The sequence below is a fragment of the Lissotriton vulgaris genome, chromosome 7 (genome assembly GCF_964263255.1).
Source record: "Lissotriton vulgaris chromosome 7, aLisVul1.2, whole genome shotgun sequence".
Lineage (NCBI taxonomy): Eukaryota > Metazoa > Chordata > Amphibia > Caudata > Salamandridae > Lissotriton > Lissotriton vulgaris.
In genome coordinates, this window is record NC_141695.1 from 315,543,827 (window position 1) to 315,556,688 (window position 12,862).

At 46.3% G+C, this 12,862-nt stretch overlaps 1 protein-coding gene across 1 annotated transcript in view; it reads left to right on the top strand.

Moving 5' to 3' along the window:
* The first annotated feature begins 367 nt into the window (after window positions 1-367).
* The window catches only part of BCL2L12 (BCL2 like 12), a 132,457-nt gene continuing 119,962 nt past the window's right edge, over window positions 368-12,862 (top strand). Inside the window, exon 1 of the mRNA XM_086930135.1 lies at window positions 368-1,622. The gene's annotated coding sequence lies outside the window, so the exon portion shown is untranslated. The remainder of the gene's footprint in view (window positions 1,623-12,862) is intronic.

A 12,862-nucleotide genomic window follows, 5' to 3' on the forward strand; every position in this document is an offset into this window, starting at 1 on the left:
GGCACTCACACCTTAACTCCGCCCCCCTGCCCTGGGCAAACTTTAGTCCCTCCTTGGTCTAAGCTCCGCCTCCACCCGGCCGGCTCCAGCAGAACTTTCAGACTCCGCAGAGCCGACACTCTGCTGCAGAACTCGGGGAGGGGAGGAGGAAGGACCGGCGCCGGGCTGGGGACCGAGCAAGGAAGAATCTGGTGAGGAGGTAGATCTACCCCACGGTGCGAGAGCGGGAAACTCGGTCCTGTCCATCCTAGGAGTGAACAGAGATCCACCGGGTGAGGACTGTTTTACCCAGGTGCAGCGGGCATCCGGGTACAGAGGGGCATCCAAGAAGGTCAGGTCCCAGGGTGCTATCAAGAGACAAATTCCTGCAGCTTGTCACTTGAGGGTCTTTTGCAGAATGCACTGCTGACGCTCCAGTTAGAGTTTTACTTATTTTTCAACTCAATAAGGATGAAAGGGTGAGCCAGCCTTTCCAAGATTCGAGCCCGTACTGGCTGCTGCCCTGATGGCGCCGCCCATTGAAACAAGAAATGCCGCTCAACTCTGGGCAGACGCTCGCTGTGTTCTTTTCACTTAAGAGGGCCGAAGCCTCAGGCTGGAGGTGTGTATATGTGCAAGGAAATTCCCGGGGAATTCCCTAATGGGGCAGAGGAGGGGTCCATGTAACTCCCATTCCATCTCACCCTTTGGATGTGCCCACAGGGACGGCACGGCATGCGTCCAAGAATACAGAACTGGGGATCTGCTCTGGGAGAGAGGAAGCAGGCTGGAGATTTACCGGAATGTTCTGTGATAGTGGAAGGGATCTATCTAGGTATGGGAAAGGATCCTCCGCATCAAAGCAGCATATGTAGTGGACTTGAATGGATGCGTCACCAGGGGGCAGGGTTGAGCCAGCAAATATGCAGTCCATGGATAAACCTGCTCAGGGGTTTGCAGCAGATATAAAGGAATTGGGCAAACCTTAAGTAGCACATAAACGGAGCACCATCCACTGGATCCAAATGGGTAAAGAGTCATAAACTAAATCTTTGAAGGGGATTGTGGGAGGAGAATATGAATCGTGACAGGTGATGGACACTGAAGATTCTCTAAGGCAGCATGGGCCCCAAAGTTAATATTCAATAGGTTCCTCCTAAGATAGACCACAGTGAGAATCCCAAAAGCTATAGGAGAGGGATACAGAATTTTAGGACTGGAGCAAGGTATCCTGGATCACTTCCAAGGGCTGGATTGGGAATCCCAAAATCTGACAAAAGGAAGCGGATCCACCGAAGCCAAGACAGAGGATCTATTGGGGAAGCCACTCTTAATATGCTGTTTCTTTCATATTGCATCCTCAGATCCCTGTCTGGATTGGCTTTTCGTTCTGTTTGTGGTAGGCTGATTCTTTGGAAGACCGTGATGTGTGACTGCTTCAGGAGAACCTTGTTTTTTCAGCCAAATCCCTAGGAGGAAAGTGTGGATTCCAGTGCTGGAAAGGCGCATCTCTGCTAAAGAAAAAACCTTTTCATTTGGGAAATAGAAACAAATCTCTCCAAGGAAAGATTGGATTTTAAACAAAAGAGGGAGTTTGTACAAGAAAAGAGCAGCTTCCTGATGTGGATCCTAGCTTGAAAAGGGTAAGAGATTATGAGGGAGCACAACATTTCAGCAGTCCTGAATGTCTTTTCGCCCTTGACTAATTACTGCGTGCATGTATTTATGAACTGAAATGTATTATGTGGCACTGACTAAACTTTTTAGATTGTTTTTATGTGCTATGCTCTTTTGTCCAGACTCTGTTGCCTCATTTCCGTTTTGTTTAGATTGACTATGTGCTTAGATCAGATGAGATCGCTTTAAGCAATTATCGTATGCAGTACACAGCTATAGCCGATGTGTGAAGTCAGTGGCTGCATAGTCAGCTTAAAATGGGCTTTCGGCATGTTTGTAATCAAGTTGTGTTGTGGCTGGAAAAATTTTCCACAAACCGCAACCTAGGGTGCTCGGTCACCCAATTCTAAAGTTGAAAATTTCACTCGCCTAAAGTATTAGCAATAACTTCCCAAGTTTTGGGAATGACCCCTGAAAGAGAAAATATTCTAAAATTGTGTCTTCTGCTGTAGCAACTTTAAGGCCTGATTTTGAGTTTGGCGGACAGGGTACTCAGATAAGGTGGATGGAGTAAAGGCTTTATTTTTCTGTCTGTTACCGCTTGGAAAATACCGGCTGTAAGTGACAGGAAAAAAAATAATGACCCCCACACCTGTGGGGAAAAACTCCCCGGATTTGGGGCCATTCATTTTTTTTATTTTTCAGCAACAATCTCCAACTTTGGGAGTTTATTTTTATATGCCGTCCATCAAATTTCAAATACAGTGACTGGATCCCTGTCAGACTGGTGATCAAAGATGCATGTCCTCTGCCATCCCGACAGAGACCCCGCTGTCTGCCAAACTCTCAATCAGGCTGTTAGATCTAGCCAAGTCTATTTCTACCAGTGTTAAAAGAAAGCTGCAAACCTTAAATATCCAGCTACTATCTCACTAGAACACATCTGCACACTAGCTTGAAGGTGCCTTCTATATGTAGTATATTTCAATCAATCAATCAAAGACATTTATATCGCGCACTACTCACCCATAGGGTCTCAAGGCGCTGGGGGGGTCCGCTACTGCTCGAACAGCCAGGTCTTGAGCAGCTTCCTGAAGGCGAGGTGGTCTTGGGTCAGGCGGAGGGGGGTCGGGAGGGAGTTCCAGGTCTTGGCGGCGAGGTAGGAGAAGGACCTTCCTCCTGTTGTAGCTCTTCGGATGTGGGGGACGGCGGCGAGGGCGTGGCTGGTCGATCGGAGCTGGCGTGTAGAAGTTGATGTGGTTGTTGAGGTATCTCGGGCCTTGGTTGTGTAGGGCTTTGTGTGCGCGGGTGAGGAGACGGAAGATGATTCTCTTGTTGACCGGGAGCCAGTGCAGATCTCTCAGATGTCCGGAGATGTGGCTGTGTCGGGGGATGTTGAGGATGAGTCTGGCTGAGGCGTTCTGGATTCGCTGGAGTCTCTTCTGGAGCTTGGCGGTGGTTCCGGCGTAGAGGGCGTTGCCGTAGTCCAGTCGGCTGGTGACGAGGGCCTGGGTGACCGTCTTCCTGGTCTCGGTGGAGATCCACCGGAAGATCTTACGTAGCATGCGCAGGATATTGAAGCAGGACGAGGAGACTGCGTTGACTTGTCTGGTCATGGAGAGGGAGGAGTCCAGGATGAAGCCCAGGTTGCGTTCGTGGTCTGTTGGTTTGGGTGCGGTGCCCAGGGCGGGGGGCCACCAGGAGTCGTCCCAGGCGGAGGGCGAGGAGCCCAGGATGAGAACTTCCGTCTTGTCTGAGTTCAGTTTCAGGCGGCTGGTCATCATCCACTCGGCTACGTCTTGCATCCCTTCGTGAAGGTTGGTTCTGGCGGTGGTGGGGTCGTTGGTGAGGGAGAGGATCAGCTGTGTTTCCAGATAGTACTCCCTGGAGCATAAAGTCTTTAGGCCGGCAAGAGCCTGACCGTATAATTTTTTGACACAGCTGTCGTCTTGCTCATCGTTCACTTTATAAAAATCAACACTTCTCAAATTTAAGACTTGGGTAATATTCCTAGCAGCTCATCTTCTATCAATGTCTCAGTTCATAAGTGTACTGAATCTGTCAATTTTCTGCTAAGCAGATTTCCCTTGACTCATGGATACATCTCACCACCGATTGTTCACCTTATGAACACCTCTGTGAGCTTCTGACTAGTTGGGAAGAACTTTTCCCCAGCAGTAGCTGTACAGCACTTCCAGGTGGTACTATGCAGCTCGACCTGCAACTCTGTACATTGAACATGACAATACCTGTGCGCTGACATCCGTTCCTGTTTTTGACACCACCTCAACGTGGTCTTTTGCTTTCTCTCAGTGCTTTACTAACACAAGTTCCTTAAATTCAACAGCAATTAGACTAGACTAGAACGAATGCTCTACCAAGGTTTTCCCTCAAAAAATATAAAAAGTGCCATAAGGAGATCTCTTTTTCCTCATAAACACTCCCCAGTACTATTTGAATACACAGCTCAGTTCTCCAATGCCGCGCCAGGCTTTTACTTGTCCTTGGAGCTGACTCTAAAGTTGCAGAAGATCTAACTAGAATTCCCTGTTCCAGTATCCACCCTCACACAGGTCGAGTTCTTCTGTCTGGCCATGCTGGCTTTTTTCTTTACTGAACCATGAGGGCCACTCTTCAAGGGCAGACAAGCACCTTTGGGCGTCCTGACTCCAGCAATGACCCCAATGCTTCCTGCCTGTGCACCTTTACCCACGCCAACCTAGGTGTCTGGAAAGAAAGCTTTGACCATGGCATTATTCTACTACCCATTTGACGCAACACAAAGCTCTGCTCCCAGGGCCGGTCAGGTAACTGCGCTTGAAGTCATCCTTGGCACCTCACTCAAAGCAGTGGATATTATCCAGGTGGCAAATGGGAAGGTTGAAGCTTGCACTTATTAACAACCTCCTGCCTGGACACAGAACTTTGCCTTGGTGGAGGAGTTGTTTGGATTTAAATCTGATGCCATAAACATGCCAAATAGGGTTTATGGTCACGTGAAAGATGATAACTGAGGCGTACAGTCTGATTCCACTCTCTTACACAGGTTCGTGCCTACATCATGTCTTAAAGATGCCAGTGGCCTGCCTATCAAACATTGCGATGGAAATCTTGCATACTGCCTCAGCGAGTGACAAGACCTTTCTTCCACGTACTGAGGCTCTGCTGAAACTCATTTTGGCTTCCTGGATAAGCTGTTCTCAGGACAGCAGTCCATAGACACATTTCCATATTGCCCCTCTGGACAGAATCTAAACAGCTGGATGCTATGGCTTGAAGGTTTTTGCTGGACAATCTCATTTGTCCAGTAAATGCCACATGGCCATGCTTACTACGCCGCTCTCTGCGCATTGTGGGAATTGACAAAACTGTCATAAAAGGAGGACATGAGGAAGCTATTCTATCTAGTCAGTATTGGCTTGGAAACAGACCCTGAAATGTGTTTGGATTCTGTAAATATTATTGCTCAGTCCATTTGCCCAGCCTCCCCCCTCTCCCCAGACCACGATACCTGGATGCTTTAGTGGCTTCTCTGGAGATTTCCAGCCCACTTGTACTGCAGAGAAGGGCAACTCCTCCTTCAAACGTTTCTAGAATAGCAGGACACAACCTTCTTACTGGATCTTACCTCCCACCAATGAGGCAGTTCCATCAGCAGTACAGAAGATATTGGGGCTATTCTAGAGCTCAGTAGTCCCAATCAAAGACAACTTCTCAACTAGTCCTGACACCGCAACAAATGTACTGATCCTTTTACGGCAATTGTGCATGAAAGGATTGTCATCATTAAACCAGGTCCAGCCCATACTCTATTGGCTCTGCTGCCTCAAACCCCTCTGACTCCACCCTCTTACAGCATCCTCTTCTGGTGGGGGAGGGTCTCCTATTTTTCCACCAGTTGGGAGATGATCACTATTGACCATTAGTTCATCCAGCCGATTTGAAAGGGCCACACCTTACCCTTCATGCCCTCTAGGGTGTGCTTTCATGCAGACAGATTCATTCTACCCCTTCTTAACAAAGGCGCTATAGATTTGATGCCTCTCAAAGGTAAGGGTATGGGATTCTACTCTACTTGGTCCTCAGGAAGGTCAGCCATTTCGACTTGGTCATTTGGCAGGGCCAGTTCAAAATGCTGTACCTGCGCCATTTCTTGCTGGCCTTCATTTACTGAGAATTAGCTGGCATCCTGTGATCACCAGGGCTTCTACTTTCACTCACTCACAGGTGATTTACTATGGTGTCCCAGCATTGTCAGTTCAGTCTGGCCATTCAGGCTGATGACTATGCCTTTTGTTTTCACAAACGTGCTGGTAGTTGTGGCAGTACCACTCTAAATGTCCACATATTACCATATGTTGGTGCCTGGTTTGTAAAGGTTGTCACCAGTGAAGGAATATCTTCGGTGTGCAATGACTTCCGCACAACTTAGGCTTTATTATCAATGCCCAAAGGTCACACCTCATGCCAGCACAGCGGTATGTAACTGTTACCATGCATCTTTTAGCACGAAATACCATTACCACGCATTTTTTACAACGCAGGACCCTTTACAACGAATACCTTTACAACGCATTACACTACAACGCAGATACTATTACAACGCATACCATTACATCGTAAGTATAGGTAAGTTTATCTTTTTTTAAAAACATTTATTAGGGGTATTGGGTTTGGGTTTTGGGGTACAGGGGTATTTTTAGGTTTCAGGGTTGGGTTTTGGGGTACAGGGGTATTTTTAGGTTTCAGGGCTGGGTTTGGGTTTTGGGGTACAGGGGTATTTTTAGGTTTCAGGGTTGGTTTTGGGTTTTGGGGTACAGGGGTATTTTTAGGTTTCAGGGCTGGGTTTTGGGGTACAGGGGTATTTTTAGGTTTCAGGGTTGGTTTGGGGTTTTGGGGTACAGGGGTATTTTTAGGTTTCAGGGCTGGGTTTGGGTTTTGGGGTACAGGGGTATTTTTAGGTTTCAGGGTTGGTTTTGGGGTACAGGGGTATTTTTAGGGTTCAGGGCTGGGTTTGGGTTTTGGGGTTCTGGGGTATTTTTAGGTTTCAGGGTTGGTTTTGGGGTACAGGGGTATTTTTAGGGTTCAGGGCTGGGTTTGGGTTTTGGGGTACAGGGGTATTTTTATGGTTCAGGGCTGGGTTTGGGTTTTGGGGTACAGGGGTATTTTTAGGGTTCAGGGCTGGGTTTGGGTTTTGGGGTACAGAGGTATTTTTAGGGTTCTGGGCTGGGTTTTGAGGTACAGGGGTATTTTTAGGGTTCAGGGTTTGGGTTTGGGTTTAGGGGTACAGGGGTATTTTTAACATATATATTTACAAATTATTAAATAAAAATTAACATTAATTAACATATTTAATAATTAAAAATTTAATAAATAAAATATGTAAATAATTATTAATTACATTATTTAAAAATATTATAAACTTACCTATACTTACGTTGTAATGGCATGCGTTGTAATAGTATCTGCGTTGTAGTGTAATGCGTTGTAAAGGTATTCATTGTAAAAGGTCCTGCGTTGTAAAAAATGCGTGGTAATGGTATGCGTGCTAAAAGTATGCGTGCTAACATCATATATCCCAGCACAGCGGTTGACCTTTGTAGGAGTGGTGCTGGATGAATCTAAAGGTTTGCTTTTCCTCCTAATCAGAGGATCATGGTAATGTAGATGTTTCTGACTCAAACACAGCTCCTGTTCCTACGTGTCCTACAGCTGTTTGGTCTTTTGCACCCTATTTGTTCCATATGCCTGATGGCAACAAGGGACCACAAGTGGTGCCTGTGATAGCAGTGACTCCAACACGAACTGTACCTTTTGGTTTAGGTGAATATCTTACACCCTGTTTTTCCAGACCTGCACTGGTCCACTGTCATGATGGGTCATCAACGCAGCCCTGCGCTGGCTACTCTAATCACAGACCTGGGCAACATGTTGGCACTTGCCTTTCTATCGTCTGCTTCGGAGTAGCATCTGCACATAAATGTGCTGGAAACACAGAGGCGTTTGTACTTTCTGTCTAAAGAGAGCACCATTAAGATGTACAGACAACACCACCACTGTCCATTACATGAACAGGAAGGGCATTAGTGGGAGGCCATTGACTCTGTGCTGGGTGTTGATATGCTTGTGGCAGTGGGTGCTATGGTGAGTAAGTTTTCCAGAACCGACCCATCCAGCAGGTTCCCTTCACATAAAAAAGGACACACTTAGTCACCTCCTACTGGATGAACCACAGTTAGAACTGACTTTAGCAGATTGGGGTGTCCATCCTAGCATCTCTTTACCACAGATCAGGAAATTTCCTTCCTTTGGCCACAAACGTCCCTCTGAATGGTATCCTGTACACATTATCACTGATTCTGCTTCCATCAAATATCCTCTCAAAGGTGCTGCATGATTGGTCTGAAGTTATCCTGATCGGCAAGATTTGGCAGGAAAGATTTGGTATGCTGATCTCTTGGCAGTCCGCATTTTGCCACCACTTTCCCTCGCGCAGAGAAGACCTACTCAAGCAACTAGCTGGTCAATATTTTCACCCCAGTTCTTAAACGGTGCTGCTGCATACATGGAGATTAAGTGGTGCCAGCTAGAGTCTTTTTATCTCTATGATGAATTTGCTGACATCATCTTCACTGCCAGAAAGCAAAAGTTTTTTTTCTGGTTGCTGGATACAGATTGAGCTGTTGTGTCAGTCAGAAGGCCTGGTGTCCTACAAATCAAACCTTCTGATTTTTGGAATTTGGCGCTGTCTCTTGCACAGCAGGGCTTGACAGTGACTACAGTTAAGAGTTACTTGGCTGTCCTGTCAGTTTTCATATGTTTCCCTGATCAGCCACCATTGTTCAGATCTCCATTGGTGATGTGTTCTCTAAAAGAGACTTTCTAATGTTTGATAATGGTTTTGATCCATTTCATGGTATTGGCGTGCACCCGTGGATGATGGCATCTAACCCGTTGACTATGTAGGGGCACACACTTGACAATGTTGATCTTTTAGTAATTGATTATGGTTAAAGGTTTGTGATGAGAGTACTCTGTATATACAATCACTGGAGCTTTCTGGCCAAGGTTGGCGTGAGGAAATGATCACCATTGATACACAGTGACTGCCGCCCGTTGCTGGTTAGCTTACCTTACAAATACACTGTACTTTGTCCTAATTCACGTGATATCTGGGTTAAAGAGTTTGCATTGTGTTGAAGGTGCCAGGGTTGGGCCCTATGTTATTTGTTAGAAACCCATTTGAAGTAGCTTTAACTCTTTTCCTGGAATGGCAACCTGGGTGGTGTACCTGTTGGGTTAGGGCCACTCTTTGTAATTTATCCCAGCATTGTGGAGTATGGGTTCCCTTGAAAGTGCTTCTGTATCTGTCGGTGGAGCTTGGATCCTGCAGGATGCTCTACTTATATGTGGCTCGGGCCACACCTAGGTGAGCATTAGGTCTTCACTCCTTTTGATGGTCCGTAAGTGTGTTTTTCTTAGGTTGAAACCCTCCCACCTGGAGTTGATTTCCCTTTCTTTGGGTGCTTTCTGGGTGAGATTCCGCTTCTGTGGGGCGTGTTTCTGAAGAGGAGCTCCAGGCCCATAGCTGAGTCTCTTCTGGTTGACCTTAGGCCTGGTTGCTTAGAGGCTTCTTTGGAGGGGTGGGGTGTAAGGTTTGGATTTCCTGTATTGGGTCCAGTGCGGAGTTTTGAATCTTTTGGCATTGGCTTGAAGCTGATGAAATGTTCCTCACAAGTGTGTGGTGTATAGTTTGACTCTTTCGTGTTGTCTTGTTTTTTTGTGAACTCTGCAGTGTTTGTTTCTGTAAAATACGACTGTGGTTCTTTCAAACCCCAGTGAAAGTGGGAAGGCTTCTCTATGGTATATTTCTGCAGTGCCCTTTAAGTTGGAGTTTCCGAGAGCTGTTAAACAGGATTCCGTGAAAAAAATTGAGCGATTGAGAGTATGTGTCGGAGGCCAGGAGGCAGTTACTTTGGGTGACCACAACAAAACGGGGGCAATTTGAATTCTTGTGTTTTGCATTCAAGTACTCCTATACTCTATGTGCTTCTGGATAAGATAAGAATGTTCCCCCACCAGCTTTCTTGGAGGTCAGGTGCATGCTGTTCCTATTGCCTTGTAAAGGAGGTAGAGCGCTCTGCATCTGGGATTCTAAAACACCGAATGATCTCCCAGCTATTTCACATTACTGTTGAACTAGTCCAGCAGGAACTGTTCCTCAAGTTTCTCTTCAGGGTAGGCGGGCCCCAGCACCTCGGGATTAGCAAAGGTGTAGTGTGCTATTAACACGTCAGTCAGTCAGTCAGTCTTGGTCGCGTTGTCTACACAGTGCCTTCATGTTTATCTTCAGGACCCCTCATGGTCACCATGTTCCTCATTGAAGTGAAACTGCAGTTTGTTCCTCAACTGTAGCTGTGGTTTAACAGTTATTCTGGGAGTGCCTGCAGTTTGTTCCTTCCCCGGTGCTCTTCAGTGACGCATTTATTTTTCAGAATGCTTATTGCTTCATACTTTTGTCCTCTCTCATCTTGAGAATGTGGCTATGTGGCTTTGGGTGTAGGAGAAGAAATCAGCAGTCCCAGACTCTACTAGTTGATGACTGTGGGAACCGGTTCAGAGGTGCGAGGACAGCAAACAGTTTTTAGGCACCAATTTCAACGCTTGGTCGTTGAAATTGGCTTTCCTCAGGACCGGTGTAAATTAATTTGCACCTACACTTATAAACGGTCCTGAGGAAAGCCAGATTTAAAAGAAGGCACTCGCTGAAACATGTCGACCACCACCGGATGCATGAGGTCGTAATTCGCTACCATCACATCCACCCTGCCTTGTTTTTAACCGCTGACAGGAGCCAATTTATTAAAGTTTCATTTAGCCCACGGGAACTGGGATTCCTGCCAAGCCGTTTTAAATCTCACTTCACCATTCTCACTACACTGCACTCTCAGTAAGATACCTGCTCCGCTGTAATCAGGCGTCGAAACACACCCGGGACACGGTAGGTGTCACTGGGTGGGCCCAATGATGAAGCATGCCACCAACTAGGTTGGTGGGTGAGGGCTTCATGAAGACACCCAACCGGTGCCACTGGACATGACTTTTCAGAGTCCCATACAAATCAAACGTAGCTAGTTCTTTTTGATACATAACGATACAGATCTGTCAGTCTTACTCAGAGAAATATTATTCACCCAAAACTCGGCAACACAAGCTAATAACACTTGGGGGCCTATTAGAACGAGGGTCGGAAAGCCTTTGACCTTTGGTTGGATTCTTTCCGACCCTTATCGTCTGTTTTAATTCTGATCAGCTGATCAGAATTGAAACCGGCCAGTCATTCTAACTGGCTTCCGACTGGCTCAAGGAGCCCATCGGGCAGTCTGAACTGGCTCGTTATCCCAAATGGACGGGCTTTTCCGCCCTTGAGATTGTGATGCCCGTTTTCCGGCATGGTTTCCATGCAGACCTGTCCGACATGGAAACCATGTTGGAAAGCGTGTTTGGGGCCCCTTTGTGTGTGCGGCTTCCAGTTGGGGGCTGAGGGGACATCTATGGTGCCCCCTAGTTGATCCCTGCACCCTGTGGCAGGCACCTAGAGGTGCCTGCCACAAGGTACAGATATGAACAACATCTCCAATTTCCCTATGGGAGCATATATTGCGGCTGTAATTGTAAGAAAGTGGCTCTGTATATACTGGACCAAAGTACGGTCCAGTGTGCACAGAGTCCACAGTCCCCAGAGGTTTGGCAGAGGCTAAAGTTAGATACTCTCTCTAAAGTGGTAGCTTGGTCGAGCAGTAAGACCGTATCAGAGGACAGTGTAAAGCTTGTGTTATACACATTCAGTCAGCAAATGGTCTCACACACTCAAGAATTGAACTCTAGGCCAATTGTTTTGTATCAAAATATATTTGTTTTATTTTTAGAACCAACAGGGTATCAAAATATACTTTCTCAGGATGAGTTACTTTAGTTAAATACTTTTCAAATATGCAAAAGAATTTGGAATGCAATACTTAGTTGTTGCAACGGGCAACACAATTTCAAACACAATATAACATTGAGCTCAATGCGAATTTCTGGTTAAATGCAATTGATTACTTTTCAAATTACTTTGCTAACCACAGGACTGGATCCTGGATTCAGTCCCGGGACATTTCCTGTAAACAAGTGAGTAAAATCGTTTTGGTTACAGTAGTGATTTTTAAGGAATATTATTGAAAATTTAAAAGTTGACACTTAAAAACTTTTCCATATTAAATTACCAATGTTATCCTACGGAAGGAAATTCAATTTACAGGTAAAGTATGATCACGTTACTTTTGTAATCCAGTGCTAGGCTCCTAGGTTCAGCACTGGGACATCTATCTAAAACAGGCAAGTAATTAAGTTTTTATCGTTGGCACGATTTTTAAAGAATATTTGAAAGTTTCAAAAATCAACAAACTTTTTCAGCAAAAAGCAGGCAATGATATCCTACGGAAGGGAATTCAAGTTACTGGTAAGTATGGTTAAATTACTTTTCAGGGTCAGTACTGGGCTAAAGATGCAGCACTGAGGTCTCTCCTGATAACAGGTGAGTAAGTTGGAATTTGCCGTTCGGCTGATTTTAGATGAATATTTTAAGTTTCCAAAACTCCACACTTAAAAGAATTTCCAAGTGAAACCAGTCAATGTTAACCTATGGAAGAAAAGTGAGTTATTGGATGTTAGGTACGTACTCGACTGGCAGAGTTAAGGTTCTGGCCATAGACTCGGGGGTCTCCCAGGGTCAGGTAGGTACAGATGGTACACCCTCAGCGGCACAAGGGGAGCCGGTTGCAGAGGTATTTAGGCCCAATATTATCTAATGAGGCAGGGGGCCTTAGGTTGGTGACTGCTGGCTAGCAGGCCACGCTGCTTTTGGAGCTGGGCTCCTGATTACTTGCTCAGGGCAAATGGGGAAGTAGGACAGGACAAAGGTTGCACTGCCAGGGGCAGTCTGGCGGCTGGGTGCAGGGTGCTTTTGAGCCATCAGGCACTCAGTGGAGATCTTGAAAAGGGAACAAGGGTTGCAGGCTCGGGGGACAAAGATTCTTCAGGAGCGACCAACACTTCGAGGGGTAAGTTGGGATCTTGGAGGATAGGTAGGCATCCCGGAGTTGGGCACAGGAGGCTGGGGGACGCCGGGTGCAGGGGTGTCTTTTGGCGTCAGGAAATCTTATACTCTGCTGGTCGTGGTTGGAGGGATCCCTGGTTCTGAGGCTGCAGGCATCGTCTGGGT